General features: G+C 41.9%; 1 protein-coding gene and 1 non-coding gene across 3 annotated transcripts in view; both read left to right on the top strand.

Moving 5' to 3' along the window:
- Positions 1-23,864, top strand: part of NTM (neurotrimin) — a 948,645-nt gene that overhangs the window by 7,626 nt on the left and 917,155 nt on the right. The gene's annotated exons all lie outside the window — the stretch shown is intronic.
- Positions 6,914-7,039, top strand: LOC123392224. Its single transcript, XR_006606925.1, has one exon. It is a non-coding gene; the product is annotated as a U6atac minor spliceosomal RNA (small nuclear RNA).

Genomic DNA, 23,864 nt, shown 5'->3' with positions numbered 1-23,864 from the left:
CACCTCCTCTCTATGAGCCTCAGTTTCCATGTCTCTAAAATAGATAAGTTAGACCAAAATAATTTTCAAGTTTCACTTCAAGTTCAACATTTTGCAATTCTGCAAATAGTCTTTTTGAGTATAGCACTTGAAAGATAGTGATGTTAGAAGAAAGTATTCGGAAGCAGTTTCTGCTTGTAGGAGGCTAAGAATACAGACACAGTCACAGACCGATGACCAAAGTTAGAATGTGTGAATGGTGTGTGTGCACGCAAACACGACATGCTTTATCGTATCTATTACATCACATACCCATGTAATTCTTTACAAGGCACCCTTAAAATGGGGTAAAAGGATTAACAGCAGTTGAGGTATAGGGAATCAGGAGTGATGAGGATTCTTAACTGATCCATTGTAGAAAAGAAATTCAGGAGCCACTTGAATGTGGGTCAAGAAAGAACGTGTTAGAGCTAGATTTAGAGAGCACTAAGGGATGGTGAGCCTTGGAAGAAGCTCCACTCCTTAGTGTGAAATTTGCACGTTTTTCCTCCGTTCAGGCTCCACTTCTCATCCCCAAGAGTCAGCCAGTAGTGTTGCTTCCGTTGCTCTCCTTCTCATGGGCAACAAAGCCTCAATGTTGACAATCTCGATAGCAACTTTGCAGCTAGGACGTTAGGCAGAAGTGAGGCTGCTTCTATTCCCCAAGCCAGCGCAGTTCCTGCAGTGCATACAAGAGTGAAAACTTGGTCTGTTTTGGGGGTACGCAAGATAGAAGGCACATGGGGAACAGAGCTACCATGCAAATTTGTTCCCAGGGCAATCTCTGGTTAACTCAAGAAGTACTCACTTTGAGGGTTCCCCAGAGTACTCACTGCTGTGTCTGCCAGCCCCAGAGTCACAACCAGCTCAAGCCCAGAGAAACTTTCAAGCTTCCAGTCCCTTTCCTTGAGTTCTGGTATCTCAACAGTGCAGCTGCAGGGGTTCCCTAGCTTCTATCTCCAATAAGGGGGACCATGCCTATCTGCAGATAGTCTATTTTACCTGACCATTGGATTTCAGGAAGACAGAAAGAGGAGGAAGAAAAGGGAGAAGGAGGGGCGCCTGGGTGGCTCAGTGGGTTAAGCCGCTGCCTTCGGCTCAGGTCATGATCTCAGGGTCCTGGGATCGAGGCCCGCATCGGGCTCTCTGCTCAGCAGGGAGCCTGCTTCCCCTCTCTTTCTCTGCCTGCCTCTCTGCCTACTTGTGATCTCTGTCTGTCAAATAAATAAATTAAAAAAAAAAAAAAAAAGAAAAAAAGGGAGAAGGAAAATCTGTCTTATTATAGATTCTTGTCATTTGCCCTAGGTCCAGAGAGACATTATAACATAGTGGCTGGTTTACCTGTGTCCAAACCCTGGCTCTTCCACTTTCTAGTTTGAAATCTTAGGCAATTCAGTCAGCCTCTGTGGTTCCCTTTCCTCTTCTATAAGATGGAGATAATTATGAAACTTAGTTTTAAGGCTGTTTTGAGGATTAAATAAGTTGCTGCAGATAAAGTGTTTGGAACACTGCCTAGCACATAGTAAGTTCTCAATGAATATTATCTAATAATTTTATGATTGATATAAATACTACCACCTACAGGACAAGTCTATCCTTCTTCAATATGACCTTTACTTAAATATTTGAAAAAGTGATTTCCTCCCCTCTTCTCTCAAATTTTCTTTCCAAGAGGTTAGATATCTCCAGGATTTCTCCTATTTTCTGTATTGTTATCCACACTAAGGGTACTGATTCCTTTTCTCTAAGGTTCTTCTGTTTACCCTGCATTCTTCTTAAAGTCTTCTTCTCCCATTGTGCTCTGAGTAACCCAAAATATTAGAGAATATGACCCCTCCTGATTCCAAATCCAAAGGGAAGGAAGTCTCAGCTCTTTGGAAAGATACCAGAAACCCTATGGCTCTGGCCTGGGATTGCCAGCCTCTCCTAATCCTTTGACTCCTGTTCCATGGACTGCTTGAGGGCTCATCCTCACAGCACATGTGCACACTGCTCCCTCTGCTGAGTGCTGTCTTCGTTTACCTCAAAAACACTTGTTATTATTCAAGAAGAAATTCCAGGCTCAGCATCCCTCTGAAGCCTCTCATTTCATCCTTTATGCCTCCATTTCTCTTGTACTAACCTCTATTCTTAACATCCATCCCACACAACTACACATGTGTAGTTATGTGCTCACGTGTCTATCTTCCCTTACTAGACTCTGAGCTCCTAGAGGTCAGGGACCGCCTTATGGATCTTTACATCCCAATCACCTCACACAACACCTGGCATAAATTCAACGCTCAGAATTTATGGCTGGAAAGAAAGGATAGAGAGAGGGAAAGACAGAGGGAAAATGGCATGAGATTCCCCTTAGGGATTTTTTGGAGCCATATTACCCTGTCAACTTACGGTGAGCTATTGTCAATTCAACCATTCCTTTTCCTATGCTTTTGGTGTTTTACTATATGTACAAAATCTGGTCTCAGAACTTATCCCTTCTGATGTTATCTTATCATATTTAATTGAATATCTTCTTTCTGACAATATCTTTTTGGGACTCTGAAACTGACATTCCATATTTTAGCAATTCCTCTTGGTGATAATCAGTCATGAAGCATATGTGGTAGGAACCTGGGTTGTGGTGGATGAGCTCAATCCTTATGACTGAACATACCCAAGAGCAGAAAATAGTTACTCTAGTGGTCAATAGATCAGTTAAGCAGAGGATGGGATGACTATCTGAGCCTGCAACTGGCACCAGGAGGAGTGAGACAGACAGGGGAAGTGTGGATCTAAGCAAAGAGGGAAGTGGCTGGATGGACTGTATTTAGTTGGAGAAGATGAAGCGGCCTGGTGTTTCTTAGCTTCAAATCTATTTCTTTCTTCTGCAAAGTTGTCCACTTGGGCATTTGACTCTCCTCCGAAACACCCAAGAAGAAACTTGGCCCAGACATGGAGAAAGTTAATTGACAGCTTTTTTCTCAGTGCAACTGGTGATGCATAGACATATGCAATTGGATAAACCATTTCCTAATTTTGAAAACAAATAAGAATTAATTAATTGTTCTACATTTCTCCTTCCTTTCCCCCTAACTCTTCTTAATAGAAGGATCTAAATGCCTTGTCACCATTTTTTCATTACTTTCTTGCACTGCTGAAGACTTGTCAAGGCCAAAATAATTTAATCATCAAATACAAAAGCTTTTTCACAGACTCCTAGAGTTGTGAGAGATCATGGAATTTTCTCAGTCTCCCCCAGCCAAGGCAGCAATCACATGTGAATGATGTTCGCCAAATTCTGCCTTACAATTTCAGAAATTCCCAGTGAGCAGAGACTAACCACCTATGTTATGGTCCCCAGTTCTGGCTGCCTATCAAAATCACCTATGGAGATTGTTATAAGATTGTGGAGATGCCCAGGGATGGCTTACAAAAATTCTCATTGAATAGGTCAGAGTCCCTTCTACTTTTAAATAACTACAGATGATTCTACTGTTCAGATACAATGGAGAATAAATAATTAGCACCTCTTCCTATAGTTGATAAACTCTGTGAGAAAACAGTATTCTGGCAAATATTTTTGATATCACCTCAAAATAAATGATCATCCTTTTTTTGTATAAACAGTGTTCTAAATTTGTTCAGGGCAGGAATGTGCACATTCAAAATATTCACCACCAAAATTCCCTTATAGCTGAGTATGGTCATGTAATGCAGTTCAGGTTAGTGGAATGTAAGCACAAGTTTATTTTGCGTTTTGAGGATTATAGTCAGGAAGCCTGTGCTTTTTAAGTCTTACTAATGCTGATTCCTCTTGACTAAGAGAATGGCATACTATCTGGAGATCCAGGAAACAGCTTGGAAACAGGAGGACAAACAATACATACCAATGGCAAAGGGGCATGTGAGTGGTTCAGTCAGTTAGGCATCGAACTCTCGATCTCAGATCAGGTTTTGATCTCAGGGTTGTGAGTTCAAGCCCTGTATTGGGCTCCACACTGGATGTAGAGGCTACTTAAAAAAAGTAAGAAAGAAAAAGAAAGAAAGAAAGAAAGAAAGAAAGAAAGAAAGAAAGAGAAAGAAAGAAAGAAAGAAAGAGAGAGAGAGAGAAAAGAAAAGAAAAAAAGAATGAAAAGGAAGGAAGCTTTTAGATTGAACTAAATAGATTTTTGGTAAATCCAAAATAGCTGAGTATAAGCAATTTCATATGGCTCAACCTAATTAAGGGACCGTGGATTCAAGATGACATAGAGTTGTACCAGCACTAGAATACATGTACCCATACTCACTATCACTTATGAGAAAAAAAGCGCCCTTATTTAATTAGGTTTTTATTACTCACAGATGAATATAATCCTAATGAATCTATGTTGAGCAATTTTGCTTCTTTCTAACTTCTGTCAATTAGAGTTGCTGAAAAATATAAGGAATATTGTGTGATCTTCTTTCTAAAAGATGACTATCATGAACCTACTTATCTTAACATTCTTAGTTCCTTCTTCTTATGATTATCATATGGCACAACTTTTAGACCATTAATCATCCTGATCCTTATCTCCAGAACATGCCCTAGTTTGATAATGATCCACTAAAATGCATTACCAGACAAATTCTCCCAGATGTAGTTTGATTGCTAAAGTGGGGCATGGACTATTACCTATCACATTTTGGACTTTATAGTTACATAGGTTCATTTTATGATTGTATTCTTTTCTTTTTTCTTTTTTTCCAGAGATACCATACTATTGGCTCATATTGATGTTGTACTCATTCCTCTGACAAAATTGCTATTATGTAAGACCTCTCCTCTTCTTGCTTACAGTTAATTTTCTTTAAATGTTCCTTCTAAGTATTTTACTGCATTTTGGGTGCTTTATTTAAATCCACTGAGATTATTTTTGGATTCTGATGAGTTGTTGCCACCAGCTTTATGTCATCCTCAAATGATATAGACATGTAATCTCCATATCATCAAGGTGAACGATATCAAAAATTTTAAAAAAGCAACATAATAGACTCAGGGACATGGCCATGTTCTTACTTACATTTATATCTCACCCACTCCAGAATGATGTACTCATACCTTACTGTATGCAAGCCATAAACAACAACAAAACAGAGTTCTACTCAACGAAGTAGACAATTCAACACAACACGGTAAGTGCTGAGATAATACTGTTTGCTACAGCAGCAGCTACGATATTTTTCAGGTCAGAAAATTCTTCTAGAAGGAAGAGATGTGAAAGCTGAGAAACAAAGGTGACTATATTTAACCAGGTAAGAGGAGAGAGAAATGTTACAAGTATAGGAGACTGCATATGCCAAGGCCTAGAGTCAGAAGAGTGTAGTAGGAATCATGAATCCAATATTCAGTCTGGCTAGATGGAGTGTGTATGTGTGGTTTTGGGGGTTAAGGGCATGGCGGAGAAGGGATGTAGGTAGAAAGACAAGAGGTGTAAGTAGACATGTAGGCAGAGGTCAGAGCTTGAATGGCCTTATGTTTCCTATTATAAAGATTTTATATCAAGAGAAGATGGGGTGCCTGGGTGGCTCAGCGGGTTAAGCCTCTGCCTTCGGCTCAGGTCATCATCTCAGTGTCCTGGGATCGAGCCTCGCATTAGGCTCTTTGCTCAGTGAGGAGCCTGCTTCTCTCTCTCTCTCTGCCTGACTCCTCCTACTTGTGATCTCTCTCTCTGTCAAATAAATAAATAAAATCTTAAAAAAAAAAAAAGAGAAGAAAGTGCATGTCTTTTAGTAACATGATCAGATTTGTAGTTTTACTTGTTGAATAACATTATTTGGATTACTTAAAAATGTTAAAATATTATTCTAGTGACAGTGTGGGGAACGAATTAAAATGGGGGCAAAACTAGAGGCAAAGGAGCCTTCTAGAGGATGTTGCAGCCAATCAGGCATAAGTTAACCAGGGTGAGTGCTACAGAGAAAAGCCAGGAGAACATGATGACATCAAGGTCAGATTATGTGTGTTTGGAGAAGGCAGAGATAATAAGAGTGTCAAATGCTACTAAAGGATCTAGTAAGATTACACTCGGTGACAAAAATATCTTCTATTCCCTTGGGAGAACAGTTTTGTGGGGTAAAGCCCTAATTTGTGGGGGAGTAAAGTGAGGCAAGAATATAGAAAATGTAGACAATTATTTCAAAAAGGTTTTTGTTTTGTTTTGTTTCTGGTTGTTGTTATTGTTGTTGTTAAAAAAAAAAGAGGGAGGAAGTGGGGAAACAAAAGGGAATTACATTTGGAGAGGATGTTTTACTTTTTTTCTTTTTTGTAATAGTTTGTTTATTTATTTATTTGTCAGAGAGAGAGAGAGCAAGCAAGCAAGAGCGCACAAGCAGGCAGAGTGGCAGGCAGAGGCAGAGAGAAAGCAGTCTCTCCGCTGAGCAAGGAGCCCGATGTGGGACTTGATTCCAGGATCCTGGGATCATGACCTGAGCCAAAGGCAGCAGCTTAAACAACTGAGCCACCCAGGTGTCCCAGGATGTTTTTACTTTTAAAGATGAGAAAGACCTCTTTGAATGCTGAAGGGCAGGTGCTCCTAAAGGAGAGGGAGGAAAGGAAGACCCAGGAGTTGACCGTCCAAGTGAGGTCCATTAGGGAACAGAAGAGGGTGTGGGGGGTAGCAAATCTTGAGCACTGGTAGAAGAATGAGTCTTGAAGACAAGGAGAATGACAAATTACATTACTATATAAAGTAAGGAAGGAAAAACCTATTTAGGAATTCCTATTAGGATTGCATTCAACTGCAAATGACAGAAACTACATAATAAAAGTGGTTTAAATATGATAAGATTTTTTCTGTGTGACCACAGAAACATTCTACTTTGTTTCTGGCTAGTGTAATGTTTTCTTCTCATGGAAGAAAAGGAGGATGAGTTTTAGGAGGCAATTAGCATGTGGTATGACAGGAGGGAATGTTAGATCTCCACTTGACAAGGGTGGAAGAAGCCCTCAAGCCATACAATGCACATACGGTTAAGGTGTCACCACCTACTTTGTGGCATCTAACCATGGGCTTTCAACATTTCTAGTCATTAGGGAAATGTAAATGAAAATCACAGTGAGATATGACTTTATACCCATTAGGATGGCTATTGTTAAAAAAAAAAAAAAAAAAAAAAACTCAAAAAGGAAAATAACAAATGTTGACGAAGATATAGAGAAGTTGAATTGGAACCCTCCTGTACATTGCTGGTGGGCAAGTAAAGTGGTGCAATCATTGTGAGAAAGGGTTTGGTGGTTCCCCCAAAATTACGAATGGAATTATCATATGATCCAGTAATTCCACTTCTAGCTATATACCCCAAAACCCAAAAATTTGAAAGCAGAGAATCAGATATTTGTACAGCCATGTTTACAGTAGCATTATTCACAATAGCCAAAAGGTGGACACAACCCAAGTGTCACTCAGGAGATGAATGGATAAATGAAATATGGTGCATACATACAATCAAGAATTATCCAGCCTTAATGAAAATAATAAATTTCTGACATGTGCTACTACATGGATGAACCTTGAAAACATGATCTTAAGTGAAAGAAGTCAGACATGAAAGGGCAAATATTGTATGATTCCACTCATATGAGGTAGCTAGAAGGCAAATTCATCCAGACAGAAAATAGAAGTTTCCAGCAACTGACAGGAGGAAGAAATGGGTAGTTATTGTTTAGTGGGTAAAGTTTCTCTTTGGGATAATGAAAAGTTCTGGAGATGGATGCTGAACAGTTTGGATGTACTTAATGCCAGTGAACTGCACATTTAAAATGGTTAAAGTGATAAATTTTACGCTACATAGCTTACTCTGGTAAAGAAAAATGAAAAAAGAGAGTGAATCTGCTGTCCTCATACAGTTTGGATTCAGGTAACCCTTACAGCTTGGTTGCGGGAAGGTGAAGGAGTCTGCACTCAATGGCTGTGGTTTTCTCTGAGTGTCATTTGGGGAAGATGTGTGTTTGCACACGTGTGTTCATGTTCACAAAGGCGTCCGTAAACCTGTAGGGTGTGTTTTCCAGAAAGCAGAAAAGGACTAAAACAGTGACTTGTGTAATGGGCAAAAGGGCTGACTGTAGACACGGAGTTGCACAGAATCTCCCTCCTGTCCTCATGACATTCTCTTCTCTCTGGATGTTAAGATACAATCTCATCCATTCCTACCTGATTTTTTCATCTCTTTTTATGGTTCTGGTCCTACCATTTAGAAGATGGTAGCAGACTATCTCTTAAACATGGGCTCACCTCCAACTTTTTTCTTTAGTTGACTCTTGAAGGAATTATACCAGACACAGTTTTATATTTATGGTTTGCAGAGCATGTCCACATAGACCATATTTCTTGATGGCACATCCGTCACATCCCAGCCCTGTCATTAACTGTGACTTTTGGGAATTGAGGTTTTTTTGCTTTTTTTTTTTTCCCTCCAGAGCCTTTGCTTTCTTCATCTGTAAAATAGGATATGTAAACTTCCTTGGAATGCAGCTTCCACGTTTCACTGAATTATGCTTGTGAAACCTGGGGACTGTACTTCCCCCTCTACCCTCCCCCACCCCTCTTGCTCCTATTTCAGGATTCACCAGCTCAATTCAGGTCTGCCTCTGAGTGACCCCCTGTATCTATGTGTCCCTCCTCTCCTCCGTGGGGATCCTATCTCAGTTCAAGCTCCAGCCATGTCTTGCTGAACTAATGATGCCTCTAAATAGTTCCCTGCTACCAGTTTTCTCCTCAGGTGAGTCCATCTTTTCTCTTGCTAATAATTAATTATCTTGCTAAAAAAAAATCAAATTTTGTCACCTCAGTCATTTCTTAAAATATCCATTAACTCCATATAGCTGGCTTTCAAGACAATAGCACAAGTTCCTTAACTTGGCATAGAAGTCCCTTCTCTATTTTTGTCTCAGCCTCTTTCTTGCTCTGTCTTCTGGCATCCTTCTGCTTCTGGTGTTTTGCCCCACTGACCCCAGACACTGACCCTGGACACAAATACCCTGCCTCAGCACAGTGCCTTTGCACACACTGCTCTTTGTCAGGGATGTCCTTCCTGCAGGATTAGCCCACTGTCCTAACTTGTTTTAATGTTTAAGATGGAATGATGGAATAAATAAAGCCAGGAAAAGAATTTAAAAGGCTGAAAAGGAGGACAAAGATATTTGAAACCTATTCTATTCCACCATTTCTACACTGAGCCTTCAAGGAGACCCCTCATGGCAGTTTCCATAGTTCCTTGTCTGCCCATGGGGAAGAGGAAGGGTTTTGTTTCTACACAATGTCCTTAGATCTGTGGTTGTCCAAGTGTGGTCTTTGAATCCGAAAGTCTGGGGCTTTCTGAAACATAGCCGTGTGCATTTTAATAAGCCCTTCAGGTGATTGATGCTAAATTTGAGGAACCACGGACTTAGAGAAATGGTGAACACATATGGAGGGATCTCTGACTGGAAGGGCCACTCCCAGTTTGGGATCTGGGTGTGTCCTTGCATTGGGAGTGGGTATAGTTACCTCTCTGCCCTCATAGCGGGGGGTCTCAGTTTCTCTTGAATATAGCCACCTCAAGGGGAAAAAAAAAATCAGGACAAAGCAAGCTTAGTGGTATGTAAGCTATGAAACTATCTAAACTAAGTAATTGAATATTCCCTTTTGCTAGGATTGCCAGGTTTAGCAAACAAAAATTCAGGACGCCCAATAAATTTGAATTCCAGATAAGCAACAAGTAATTTTTTTATTATGCATAGCACATACTTATACAAAAAAAAATATTTGCTATTGATCTGAATTTCAAATTTAACTGGGCATCTTGTTTCTTTTCTGTTTTTATCTGGCACCTTCCTTTTTGTCCCTTAAGGGCTATGTGTGCAAGGAAAACAGCCTGGTCAGAATTCGGTGTTTTAAAGGTAGAAGTTATAGTAGTCTTTTTCTTTACTCTTTAATGAAGAGGAAAATTATTTGTCTGGGAAGAAAAAGAATGGCTGTTCTTTCTGGCTCACTGGGTTATTTGTAAAATCTACATTTGAAAAAAGGGAGGGAGAGATTGAGAGAGGAGAGATAGAAACAAGGTGGTGGTTGAAAGTGGCCCCCACACCGGAAAGTTCCTTCCTCTTGAAGTAACAGAACACCCATGGAAGAGCCAGGCCCTGAATCCACATCTCCCACAGCTGAAATGTGGAGCAAGCTTCAGGGAGATGGAGCTCCCCTTGGGGCTCTGGCTCCTGGGCGGGTTTTCTACACCACCTCCCTACCTGTCCCAGGTGACAGGACACCACCTCAGAGGTGGGACTGTGGTGCTGTGACTGGGGAATGAGTGACAGACTCCCTAACAAGATGCAGCTGAGGGAGCGGCTTGCTGACAGAACAATTTGCTGGTGCCCAGAATATCCACCCAGCTCCGGCAAAGCGGCAGCCTAGGCGTCAGGAGAAATTTCAGGATTTATCATTCGCCTTGGTGTCAGGTTTTCTGTGAGCCGGCATACTTCCCCCGGTGCTTTTGCAGACCTGCAGCCTTGACGTGCTATCTAAGAAGGCTCCAGAGCCCCAGGAGTTACATGTAAAACTATTTCATTTTTTCCCCCTCCTGATCTGCTTGTGTTTATGTAAATGACTGGAAAAGCAGTTTTTGGCCTATTTCCGAAGCTTAAGGGCTTCGTGAGAAGCCTATTATTGAAAAATCAGAAACTGAAAAGCAACTTCTTAGACAATGAATTAGCAGCTCAATGACTGTGTGTAATGCCAAGTGTACTGTAACTGGCTGCATTACAAATAGGAACTCCCCTGGGATTCAGTAATCAAACACGTGGCAACAGGTTGTCTGTTTCAACAGAGAGTGAGTAATCAAAGGAGATTTGCAGTTAATCCAAATATAACAGAGAAGTATCCAAAAGAAGGGCAAGGAAAAGGAGAAATTAGAAGGGTGTGGGTAGACTGAGGCTTTCTGACCTGGAGCTCCGTGTGCGACTGAGGGCATATTATGGGACAAAGCGGATCCATGTGAACACTTGAGACACCAGCCATGGAGAGGGGAAACTGAGGCTTGACCACAGACCACAGCAAGCCGGAAACTTAACCTCAGCACTTGCCTCTCCTGCTTGGCCCCTGACATAAATCGGGGAATGAATTAACTAGCACTCAGTGATTTGCCTCAGACTTCTGAGTCCTATACTGCTTTGAGGGAGTGTGGCTGAGTCAGGGGCGGGGAAGGACTTGTCTGTCTGCGAGGCGCTGGTTGGACGTTGGGGCTACACTGTTTCAGGAGACAGCTGAGTTTGTATGCCCACCTCTGTGCTCCCCAGGTGTGGTCCCAGGCCAGCAGCATCAGGATCACCTGGGAACTTACCAGGAGGAGATTCTTGGGCCCCGCCCCAGGCCTTACAGACTTTCAGAACCTCTGAAATGAGACCTAGCAGTCTGTGTATTGAGAAGCCCTGGAGAGGATTCTGACGCTCACTGCTGTTTGACAACCACTGGCTAATCTGATCACAGGAATGTTGTAAATACGGGGTGGGGGGGCACCCCTTCTGTGGGCTCCTGTGTGAGAGCCCCCGCGGCTGGTTCCAGATCCTAGAGCAATTCTGTCCTGACCCGTCCTGTCCTGATCCCCATCCAGGGCTATGGGGCTACAGGGAGAGAGATTTAACATTTATTAAACATGTACTAGTCCTCAGTGCCATGCACTGGTAATATTTTATTTCATTCTTTCTACAACCTTGTGAGCTAGGTGCTATAGATATGATTTTAGTGCTGAGAAAATTTTAGTTCAGAAAGATCAACTTCCCTGGGTCTGGATGTTTCCTGAGCCCATGCTCTTTGCCCTGTCCCACCCAGCATCTCTGACACACGTGGCCTCTGCCCCCAGAATGCCTCGCGTGCCGCCCACACAAAGCAACTGGCAGCCTGGCAGGGCCCCAGTTCTATATTTCTCTCCCTCCCCCACCCCACCCGACTCCTTGCCTCATGTTAATTTCCCACCTGAGTACTGAGTACTTTATAAATAGCAAATCTAAAATGAATTTTCTACCAGCGATCATTAGCTCCCTTGACATCCATTAAACATTCTCGCAAGCAGAGTGAAGTGACAAAAGGGATTGATTTTTACAGTATGCTTAATAGGGAAAAAGAAAGAAAGGTGTTGACAAGTCCTTTTTTTTTCCTGTCCTGATATCACGAGGAATTTGAAATCAGTCAAATGACTTTTATCTGAAAAAAAAATTAAAAAAAAGAAGGCTAGGGGACTGGGGGCGGAGGGAGTGGGGGGTGGGGAGAGGCAAGCAGCCTCCCCAGCACCCTGCTCAACCCATTTCTCTATCTGTGACAAGTAAACATGAAGTTAGTTAGCTCGTGCCGGCCACCAAGATGAATATGTCAGATTTAATGCTTCAAAATATATAGGGTCTGAGCCAGGGAGGGCTGAGGGGCTGGGGGAAGCAGGCAAGCAGTATTAGGGGAGAGGGAAAATAGCCAATCTTCTGCTGAAACTATTGGAGGAATAAATGTGTTGGTGCAGTAGTTGAAGTCAGAGAAGGCTGGTATATGAGGCACTGTAGCTGAAAATTTAACTTTGATTTCAATTTTCATATTTGTCAGCAATAATTAGATTCACGAAATGTTTTGCCACTGTTCTAAAATACTAATAAGTAGAGGCCTTTGTAGTGCGGTTAATGGAGTCTTTTTTTCTTAGTGGTCTAGAAAAATCCCATTACAGTGAAAAGTCATACTATATTACATCGCTCCAACATACATGGACCGTGCTGCTGGGGTTATGCCCTCCCTGAGGCTGGAGCCCTCTGTTGAATCACAGAGCCCCTGGCTGGCAAGGCGCTCTGGGCTTCATAAGCCTCAGCTGCCCAGCATTGGAGATCTCACAGACTTCCCTGGGTGGTGGGCGAAGCCAGCCAGCCAGAGACCAAGGGAGGAGCAAATTCAACAGAGCATGGCTGTTGCAAGGATGAACTTTCATAAGCATTGCCTCATGGAGCGGGTTGAGGAGAGGACAGGAGAAGATGATGGTCTGGTGGACACTGGCCCTGGCTGGGAGGTGTGGCTCCTGTCTAGAGAGAGAACATCTGCTCCCCATCTGTCAACAACCTGGACTCTCTCCCAGGGGCTTGATGTCGAAGCCTACCCAGTGGTAAAACCTGCGTTTCCTTCCTCCCCGTCCCCATCCTGTTCCGGAAAGGAAAAGCTGAACTCTGTGGAGATAAGGTTTGATGAAAATGTCTAAGTTCTATTATTTTTAGCAGTTTTCCCTGGGCGGGGTGTGGGGGGGTGAGTTCAAGCCTCTCTGATGTCCTGGTGAATTCCCTATAGTCCCATGTGTGGGGGAGGAGTTGAAGGTCTATTATGCTACCCTCAGAGGGTACCCCGGGTAAGGAAGGGCCTGGAGCCTCCACACTTCCCTCCAACCTTGCTTTCACCACCACTCCCCTGCAGTTGGGGATTATCACTCAGATGGGCTGGCATTTCTCTCTGGCACACTCTTTCCTAGGCAGATTGCTGCTGCGGACAGCTGCCTGGTGGTTCATCTTTTGGAATCCAGTGAACGTAAGAATTCTGCCGTGATGCTCTGCATTTTCCTTCCCTAAGTTCCAAAGAGAAATCCCAAGCTGTCAGTTCTAAGTTACCCATACCAACAGAAAAAAAAACAAAAACAAAAACCGGGAGCCAACTGGACCTACCTGATTTCCCCCATCCCTTCCCCTTCCCCTTTAAGTTACACTGTGCTTGCCTTGGCCTGGTAGTAGAGTGAGGAGAATCCACTAGCCTTATGTCTGTTCCCTAAGCCCTAAAGGGAAATGATGGAGGAATGTGTATAGGGGCAGAGAGCCAGACCAGGATTAACAAAAACACAGCAGCCTAGATAAAGGACAACTTGCCGAAGTCACTCACGGCAAAGGGGAGGGTGCATCCCTTCCCCTGAAAGCTGGGCAACTGGCTCCCTGTGCTCCTCCAGCCCTGCCAGTGGGATCCTGCTTTCCTGAGCTTTGTCCCCAGTGTGCCACCTCCTGCCAGGTGAACCTCCTAGAGTAGAGTAGGCGGAAAGCAGGAGCCTGTGCTCCTTCCTGGAAATGCAAAGACCTTCTTCTGGCGCAGGCCTCTCTCTTGGCCCCTCCTTCCTTCCTGCTTGTCCACCAATGGCTGTTTCGCTGCCACCTTGCTTTTCCCTAGTGGCACGTGCCAGATCTTATCCCTCTGCAGCACTTCAGGATAAAAGAAGGAGGGGATATTAAATCCACCAGTGATACGCGTGGCAATTGGGAGAGGCTTTTGTTGTGTCATTTCCTACCTCCTTCAGCCTATTAAGCAAACAAAAGTGCTTGTGGAATGAGAAATGTAAATGGCCAACACAAGCCGATTAATCCTAGATGTACAATTCCATTAATAAGGCCGCTTTTTAATAGGCGGCTCCGGCGGCAGCGGCGGGCAGGCCAGGAATTGATGTATTCTCTGTAATTGTATTGCAACTAATAGGATATGAGGAAAATTGTACCAGAGAAGCAGGTCTTTCAACACCATTTTCCAATCAGCTGAAATAATGACTTGCAGCCGAAAGCCCGGAAAAGTAACGACACAAAAAATATAACATCGTCCGGAGTATCCATTATTCCAAATCCTAGTTTGGGGCTTCTTTCTTTCATTCTATCTCTGCCTCCCTGTCCCATCTCTGTCTTCATCTCTTCACCAGGAATAGAAACTGAAGCCTGAGGAGTCTTATCCCTGGTAGATGGGAAGGGAGGGCGCCGGGGGAGATGGGCCCAGCCCAGCTCCCGTTCTCAGCCGACACAGGCCAGGCACGCAGGCTGACTATGCTTCTCTGTCTGGAAGTCCCGGGATGCTCGGCACCCGTCTGGATTCCAGCGATGAATAAAGCAGGCCCCGAGTCCATCCTTGCCTTCATGATGCTTATGGTCTGTTGAGTCAGCAGAATTGGTACGGAGTCCTCACTGTCTGCTCTATCAGGGTACTGGCCTGTTCACGGAGATCCTCTCAGGATGAATGGAAAAAACCTGGGCTCTCTGTGAGTTTGCCTGGGCAGTGGGGGGGGGGGCAGGGCCCCCAGCCAGCACCTCTTACTCAGCCTGCCTTGCCTGGTCACTGGGTCTCTCCCACCCATTTGTATGCGGACTCTGACCCTCCCTTGGTCACAGGCTGGAGAGTAAATATAAAAAGAAAAGGCAAAGCACATTTCAGTGGAAATCCCCAAGGAAACTGATGTGATTGCTCTACAGAAATGGCTCCAATAAGGGCAGAAAGGAATATTGCTTTTATAGCTTTTGGGACATAAAACATTTAGAAAATGTGATTGACTGGCAGGGTCTAATTTATCATTTATCTCATTCCCTCCACTCTCTCCTCCTCCCCACAACACACAGGCAGACACTTACAGGCAAACTTTTTTCCCCTCTTTGCTTCCCTTTCTTCTTCTCTCTCAGAGACTTGGATTTATCATCATTCTGTGAAGCAGGAGAACTCCTGTGGCTATTTATAATTAATGCTCAGAAACCTGCCAATCCATTTAATGACACTAGCAGGTCATGGCCCCCTTATAGCTCTCCATTAATCATCATTAGAACAGCTCTGAGTTTTTACATTCTTTTTAAATGTTAATTCACCTCTGTAATGCTCCTTTTAGTTAAAACTGTAAAGAGGCAAGTGGCTGGTACCTAGTTGCTGCCCGCCAGGGGAAAGGCATGGTGGAGTTGATAAAGCCCGGCTGATTTCCTCTGTTCTTTTGTCCTCCACCCCCTATCCCCACCACCAGATGTCAACCCAGTTTGTTCTTTGGTTGCCGGCATTTCTCTTTTAAAAAATGCCTAGTGGCTTAAAGTTCCAGGCAGATACACACACTCGGATATCTTTGGACTCCCAGGGCCACGGCAGCATCCTGAGCGGAGTTACTGACCCAGTGTCACGCCATGGTTTTGTAGCTCCTAAAGTGGCAGACCATAGGGAGCTCCAGAGGTAAGTCACGCCGAAAACCATCCACGTGATTCTTCAAACACTCGAGAATAGGCTCCGAATTAGCATGCTGAAAGAGGTCATGGAAGGAATTCTCTTTCTTCATGGCAAGAATGCTCACCACTTTCCCCACAATCGCACAAGAGGCTATGAGACTTTGGGCAGGACGCTTAACTTCCCTCCTCATCTACAAAGTGGAGTCACAGGCTTCCAGTTACAGTTGAATACATCATGGGTATGAAGGGCACAGCACAGGGAATAGTTTATGGTATCGTAATAGTGTTGTACGATGACAGGTGGTTGCCACGCTTGTAGGGAGCACAACCCAGGGTAGAGAGCTGTGGAATCACCATATCGGACACCGGAAGCTTATGTAACATTGTGCCGTCAATAAAAATAAATAAAGAATTTAGAAATAAATAGTCTTAGAATATTTTAATATTATAAATAATTATTTATAATATTTCCTTATTTCTAAAACATCTGTCCTGCCCAACTAGTAAGGTGAAATCTGCAAGGATTAAATGGAGTTGCAGTTATATTAAACTTGTAAAACTGATAACATCGAGGCAAGGAGTCATGATCGATATCACTTCTTGCCTTTTACTTGCCCACTGCATATATATCCCAACCTCTTGCTGAAGCAGCCCCCTGTCCTCATTCATACTGGAGAGTATGGATACTTTCCAACCTAGAATACTGTTACATTCATATCATAGTTCTCGAGCCAGAAAAATGTATTTTGAATCATCCAAAACATGTCATAGAAAGAATGTTAAACTGGGAATAGGGGAATCTAGATGTGAGTATCTACTCTGTTACCTATTAGCTGTATGACTCTGCGCAAATCACTTCACGTCTCTAAGCCTCACTTCTTTTATCCTTGGATTTCGTATTTTTTAAAGACTCTTTGATCTTATTAGATATTGTGATTTTATTGTTTGACTCATGAGTCTGCCCAAAGGGCCCTGCCAGTGACTCAGGTCCCTTCCACCAGCTGTGCTCTTAAATTCTTGTATTGTCAAACACCATGCCCCCGAGCTTAGAACTCTAACAAAAGCAAACACAAATAGATGAGGAAAATAGAAAGTGCACATTTAATTCATTTTTGACTAATCACCTGATTTCTCTTGATACTTCCCATTTTTGTACTAGACATTTGGAGTTATGGACTTGAGCTTATTTTCAAGGCTGTCTCAAATCCACATGTTAAACTGAGATGACCCTCAGGGCCTACCAAGAACCAGGCACGTCATAGATGATGTCATTTAATCCTTTATAATACTCTTCCAAAGTGGGTTAGCCTCATTTTATGGATAGGTAAACTGAGGCCTAAAGAGTTAGTGCCCAGTCTGAGATTTATGTACATTGCAGGGTCATAGGTTGAATCCAGAGCTCTTCAATTTAAGTCCAGTGGTTTTGTTTGTTTGTTTGTTTGTTTAGTATTCATCTTGTTTAATCCACTCCCCCAGTTCCTACGAGGAAATACTAAGTGACACACCATCTTGCATGAAATAAAGACCTACTTTTTAAGCTGTTCCTGTTCTGGTGGAGATTATAACCAGTGACCTATGATTCAGGCTAAAAATCTACTTTCCTAGGTTGATTCCCCATTGTGCCTCCATTCACACTGGCGCTGCGACATATAAATGAGCTTCTATGTGGTTTCCTACATGGAAGCCAGCCAGCGCCCTGTTTCATTTTTAGTCTCCCTACCTGTGTGGTCCCAGCCCCTATTCCTTACAGGGCCAGCCATACCTCTCTCCCCCTTCCCTGCAAAACATCACTGACACTCTAAGCAGACACCAGTCCCCAGGCTGGGCTTTGGCCATCTGTTCTGCCCATCACTTGAGAATGCAATAAAACCAGCTTGACAATTATGTCAGCACAAAGGGCAAAGAGGGCTGCATGGCAGAAAGCTGTGTAAAATTCATTCTTCCAAAGGTTGCGTCAAGAATATTCCAACCAAAAAGAGCTTTCACAGAGAGTGGAATACTGTGTCATCTGCCTCTTTCTCATTTCCCTACTTTGCTTTTGTAATGGATTTGTGTTAGTTCTTTCTTGGTGCGAGTTAATAATAATAGGGCATTATAATTGCGTGGGGCTGGATGCCTTCGAAACGGCTTCCACAAATCTATTATGCCTTTAAATCTCAAAGACTGCTGCTGGATTTTAGAAATGAAGGGGCCTTAGAAACATTTACCCCAACTTTCTCAGCTGATTATTATTGATGTATTTTGTTTTGTTTAAGTAATGTATCCTTATTAAATATAATTTGGACACCACACAAAAGTAGTTTTAAAAGATTTAGAGTCACTCATGCACAATTTCATTTAATGTATTTCTTCCAATTTTTTTCTTATTCTCTGCCATGGTTTTTATTATATAGTTATAATCATATCATTTATATCTCATTTTTTCTTTTAAGAATAGATCAGAAGCAATTTTCCATGCTGTTACATAGTATTAGTGAACATAATTTTAATTGGTTTCATTACTTTACATCAAGTAGATGTACAATACCATTACCCTATGTTTGGACATTTATGTTGTTCTAATTTTTGGCTGGTATAAATAATGTTTTAGTGAACATCATCATGAATATAGCCTCATTCCAGTTTTATGATTGTTTCCTTAGACCAGGCCACTAGAAATAATATTACCATAAAACCTCTTGACTCAGGGGAAACTGAGGCCTAGAGAAGTAAAGAGACTCCAGACCCCAAGGTGAGTTAGAAAAGCAGCACTCTGACAGAAGTCTGGTCTCTCCTCCCCTGATTTTGTACTTCTTTCATTATATGATGGTCTTCTATATTTCTAAGTAAAAGGGCTTGAAAAATGTGTTGGGTGACAACATAAAATTAATTTGATTTTTTTATGTGCAATAATTAAGGAAAAAAACAGTAAAAGTCATCATAAATTATGTAACATAAACAGTGTGTGTGCAGTTAAATACAGTAGCATCTATATGTATTTAGAAATAATGTGAGTGGTATATGTTGAGAAATATCTACTGCATCTGCCCACAGTGCTCGATATGTATATGGATCCCAGACTTCTATTAAAACCCTTGCCTCCCTCTTCATATCCCACTGCAAACTACGGTCCATTGTACTTTAAAAGGAAGGCACCTTTAGTTTTTTCCCAGCTAGAACCTCTGGGAACCCACAGTTATCTCCCTTTGGATCTTCCCTTTAATTTATAGGGATATCCAAGTGGCACAAGAGAGATCGGGTGACCCTTCTGAATACTGAGAGCTGGAACAGACTTGTAGTAAGTTTTATGTAAAGGCTTGAAGGCTTTACAACCCAAAGGAATAGTCTCCTGTAATAACAATAGTTTAAATTGACTGCCCACTAGCTACCAGGTATAATCCTAATTGCTATGCATGTATTATTTCTGTTAATTTTTACAATGTTTCTATGAAGTGGGTGCTACATTTATCATAATTTTACAGACAGGAGAAATGGGGTTCAGCTCACACAGAAGCTGGTGGTAAGATGGGATTCAAGCGTTGGAAGCATAGCCACCAAGCCTGTTTCTTACACTAGGCACATACCACCTCCTTCACAGAGTGTTCCCCTGAGATTTGAGAAGTATGATGAGGCAGGTTGTGCTCCTTATGCGTTCAGCTCCTATTCTTATCCTAACCACTTATTCACAAGTCAGTTATAGGTGAGGGAGAATGTAGGACTTTTGGGACCCTGTTCTTTACCATCTATCTGGCTCTCCAGAGTCACTGGGATGGCTCTTCCTGCTGCATAGAAATGGATGGGTGGCTCTGTGCTCTGCCATGATTAGGAAAAATTCTATGCATGATCATGATTACAGTGTTAAATTGGGCTTTGAAATTTGCCAATATTCAACAACCAAATTTGCCAATATTCAAATAGGATAAGACTGATCCTATTACCTCTATGGGATAGAATCACCTTAATACTACTCATCACCAGTTGGTAGCACATTATAGTGAAAGGGAGAAAGGCATATAACCATCATGACCTTCCCTTCCCCCAGTTATCACAGGGAAGCTGCAAAGGGAACCAACAAACTTAGAGTATTGTAGAATAAGAAAGCTGTAATGAGTAGATGATTAGGATATCACTTGTCCCTTTTATTCAATCTTTCTTCAGGTTTACCAGCTATCCTAAAGCTATGGTAATTCAGTTTCTGTTTCTACTAGCTTTCCTGAGGCTTCATGTCAGGGTACTATCTCTTTATGCTAAAGACTATATGCCATTTCCGAAGTATAAAGCACCAGAGGAGCTCCTTCCAGATGCACAATCTTTATCCTTAGACAGTGTCTCTGTTCTAGATCTTGTAGTGTTAACCAAAATCACAGAGCTTGGGGAACCTTGGTTTGAATCCCAATTCTACCACTTATTATCTGACCTTGAGCAATTTGTTTATTCTCTCTCAGCTTTAGTTTTGTCATCTATGAGATGATCTTGATGATTAAATGCCAGTATATACATAAAAGTACCCATACATTGTGGACACAGAATACATTTTTGCTCCCCTCCTTTTTTTAAAATCTGGTGACCTGGGAGAGATGCCAGAGAAGGAAGTCTGAGGTTATCTGTTCCCAGAAAAACCCCATGTGCTGAACTATTAGTTGGCCCCAAAGTTCCGAGAAGTGCAGGTGTGTTTATGGGGATGATGGACTATAAGATTTAAAGTGAGGCATATTTTAGAAAATCTAGGACATGTGTTCCTTATTATTTAATTTCTCTCCCTTGAGGTTGGAGTAAAACTAGTTTTCTTCTTCCTCTCTCTGGGTCTAGCCCTGGGCCTTTTAAGTTTCTAAAATCTGTTACTAAACCTCTTCAACCATAGTCACTTCTCTCACATTGAGATAGAATTAAAAAAACAAAAATGAGGCCCATGTAGAAACAGACAGGAGCTTAGAGACAGAGAGAGGAAGACTGGGGAAGTGGCAGGGAGTGAGAGCAAGAAAGAGAGGACAGATGATAGATAGATGTTAAAACCCTTAAAATCCCAAAAGCCCAAAATATTTAGTGATCAGAAAAACTTTTAATTAACAAACAAAATCCTAGAGGCCTTATAAATCATCCCCAGGCCACACAAAGAATAAACTCCCACATCATGTAGCTTTACCTATTCCCACCGAAAGCCCAAATCCCATCAAAGTATCTGTAGTATTTGAGACAGTGTGTTTGTTACACTCTTTAGCCCAGGAAAGAATATTGGGATTTCTCTTTCAATTGTTTCCCTTTGGTTAAAACATGGGTTTTAATAACAAGTAGACAAGGGTTCAAATATCTGATGTGTCCTCTGCTGGCTATGAGCTATTTAACCTTATTTAATCAGCTATAACACTTAAGCCTTTGTGGTGCTACAAAGATAAATGGATATATGGTGGTGCTTGATATTAGGTATTCAATATAGAGAGACACTATATTTTAATATCTAATGTTTAGATGTCTCAGTAGCCACTACTTCCTTCTCCATGTTCCATTGGATGTCCTTAGTGCTTACCAATGTGTGTCTTCCCTGAGGAAACTGGGCATTCAGAAAGATGCTTTAAGTGAGGCAATTAGTAGAAATGGTAAACGGAAAGAATTTCCTTCCTCTATATTTCATCATCATCTTTTTCATTTTCCCATAATTATCTTCATCACCACTTGATTCTGACCATATTTATATATATAAATTTATTTTTTAAAGATTTTATTTATTTATTAGAGAGAGAGAGAAAGTGAGAGAGAGCATGAGTGGGGAGGAGAGGGAGAAGCAGGCTTCCCATGAGCAGGGAGCCTGATGGAGGCTCCATCCCAGGACCCTGGGGTCATGAAATGAGTCAAAGGCAGACACTTAATTGACTGCACGACCCAGGCACCCCTATATGTATATAAATTTAAACCTAAAGTTTCACCAAAAGAGAAGCTAAACTGTGACTGGTGGCCACTGCTTGATATCTTAGTTGCAGCTGATGGAGATAGATGTTAGCTTGCTTTTCTTAGTCATCAAAGTCTTGGCAGAAGTCACCTTGCTACTGTGGATAGTGTGCCTGTGAGCTGAGAGCCCTTCTCAGATGGTTTCTGGACTTAGTGCCAACTTTGGAAACGGAGCCGGCAGGAAATGGGTAAAGGATCTTCATTGATATATATGGATGGGAGAATGTGGCTTCACAGGGCCTAAGAATAGATTATATTCCATAAATAATGTTATGGATGCAACACCATGAAAATTGCATGTCATATCATAACTACAATGATCAGATATTGGATTTGCGTTTAGCAATTACTGTGATATCTGTTACATTTCTCAGTTCCATATACAGGGCATCTCCAGGATTCAGTACCTTGTACTGAGGTATTTGGAAGAGAATGATCAATAGAGACAATTCATTCTCTCCCCAAAGAAAGGTAGTTAGTTCATAGAGAAAACAGAACCAAGTTTTAGAGGCTCCTGCTTACCTATTGGCCAAAAGGAGTTTGGTAAGAGAGATCTTCAGAGAAAGGTCAAGAGATGAGAAACTATGAGAAAGAAAGGAGTTACATGAATACCCATACAAGATGGGCCTCATTCATGGGAATTGTAGAAAGGAAGCATGAGACACTTATATTTGACTCTAGATATAAGTGTCTACTTATACAGGATCAAAGGATTTTCTGAAACAAACAAGAATTGAAGTTAAACTATAAGAAAATACTAGTTATCTGAAAGTAATCATTAAAACACAGCATATAATCCAGGGTTAAAAAAAAAAGAAGATAGATGCAATGGGATATCCTGGAGTCATACTGGTACTATTGAACCTTTATTAGGACCCTTATTAAAGTTTTATGGCATCTTCTATAGTACTCCAGAGGAACTCAATGGAAATGATCAAAGGGCCATATCACCGGGTCTACGAGGACTGTCACAGGAAATGGGGTTGTTCAGCAGGATAAAGAAATTTAAAGGGTGACTTAATACAAGTTCACAATTAAAATAAAGGATTCTCCATGTGGATGACAAGCAGCTGCTCTTCATTAGGCTTTGGGGACTAGAAAATGTGAAACCTAATTTACTTGCAGTAGGAAAAGCTTAGATGGCATAAAAGGAAAAGCCAACCAACCGCTCACACTTCATCCACACACTGGGAACTTTAGGCCTCCTGGACTGTTGTTACTCTCTAGGAAGAGACACCGCTAATATTCTGATCTCAAATGCACTCACCTCCTTCTTTCTGGAGCTTGTCTTTGTCTCTTCCATGTAAAATTACAACACCCTCCATTACTCACCAAGGACAGTCTTTCCCCCACCTTGTCCCAAAGGTTACAGCACATTCCCTAAATCACATACCCCATAGGCTTTAACCTCTCCTGTGCTCATTTCCTTCCTTCCTTACTATAGATGTTTTGTCCCCATAAGAACTCTTGGCAAACACCCTCAACTCTTTGGTTCTCTTTCTTTCTGTTGTGTTTCCCTGTCAAATCCTCACGCCGAGCTGAAACCACCTGTCTACTTTCTCTGATCCTGGACTTGTGAAGCTGAACCTTGCTGGGAAAGAACAATGTGATTTGAGGCCATTTTAAATTTAAATTATTTACTTATGCCCACGAGTCCTACTATACATTCCTGGGAGATTGGCTTTTCTTTCTTCAGGCATCTGATTGGTACTTCCACTCCTTTCTTCAATATGTTTATAGTCTTCCAAAAATCCTCTTGCTCCCATTTGGGGTGGATGACTCATATTTCATTGAGGAAATAGAAGCATTCAGGTACTAACTCATCTTTAAGATACCAAATCTTCCAATATACCTGCCTCTTATTGCTAAAACCATACTTTAGTCCTATTATAATAGAAACAAAATACCCTGTTCCATTTCGAGTTTAGCTTCTCCACCTATGCTCTGGGTGGCTTCCTTCCTCCCTCAAGGATTTCAATCCTATAATTCT

The sequence above is a fragment of the Mustela putorius genome, unplaced genomic scaffold (assembly GCF_011764305.1).
Source record: "Mustela putorius furo isolate JIRA1106 unplaced genomic scaffold, ASM1176430v1.1 tig00000460_pilon_pilon_pilon, whole genome shotgun sequence".
NCBI lineage: Eukaryota > Metazoa > Chordata > Mammalia > Carnivora > Mustelidae > Mustela > Mustela putorius.
Note: the sequence above shows the minus strand (reverse complement) of the source record. Positions and strands in the feature narration are given on the sequence as shown.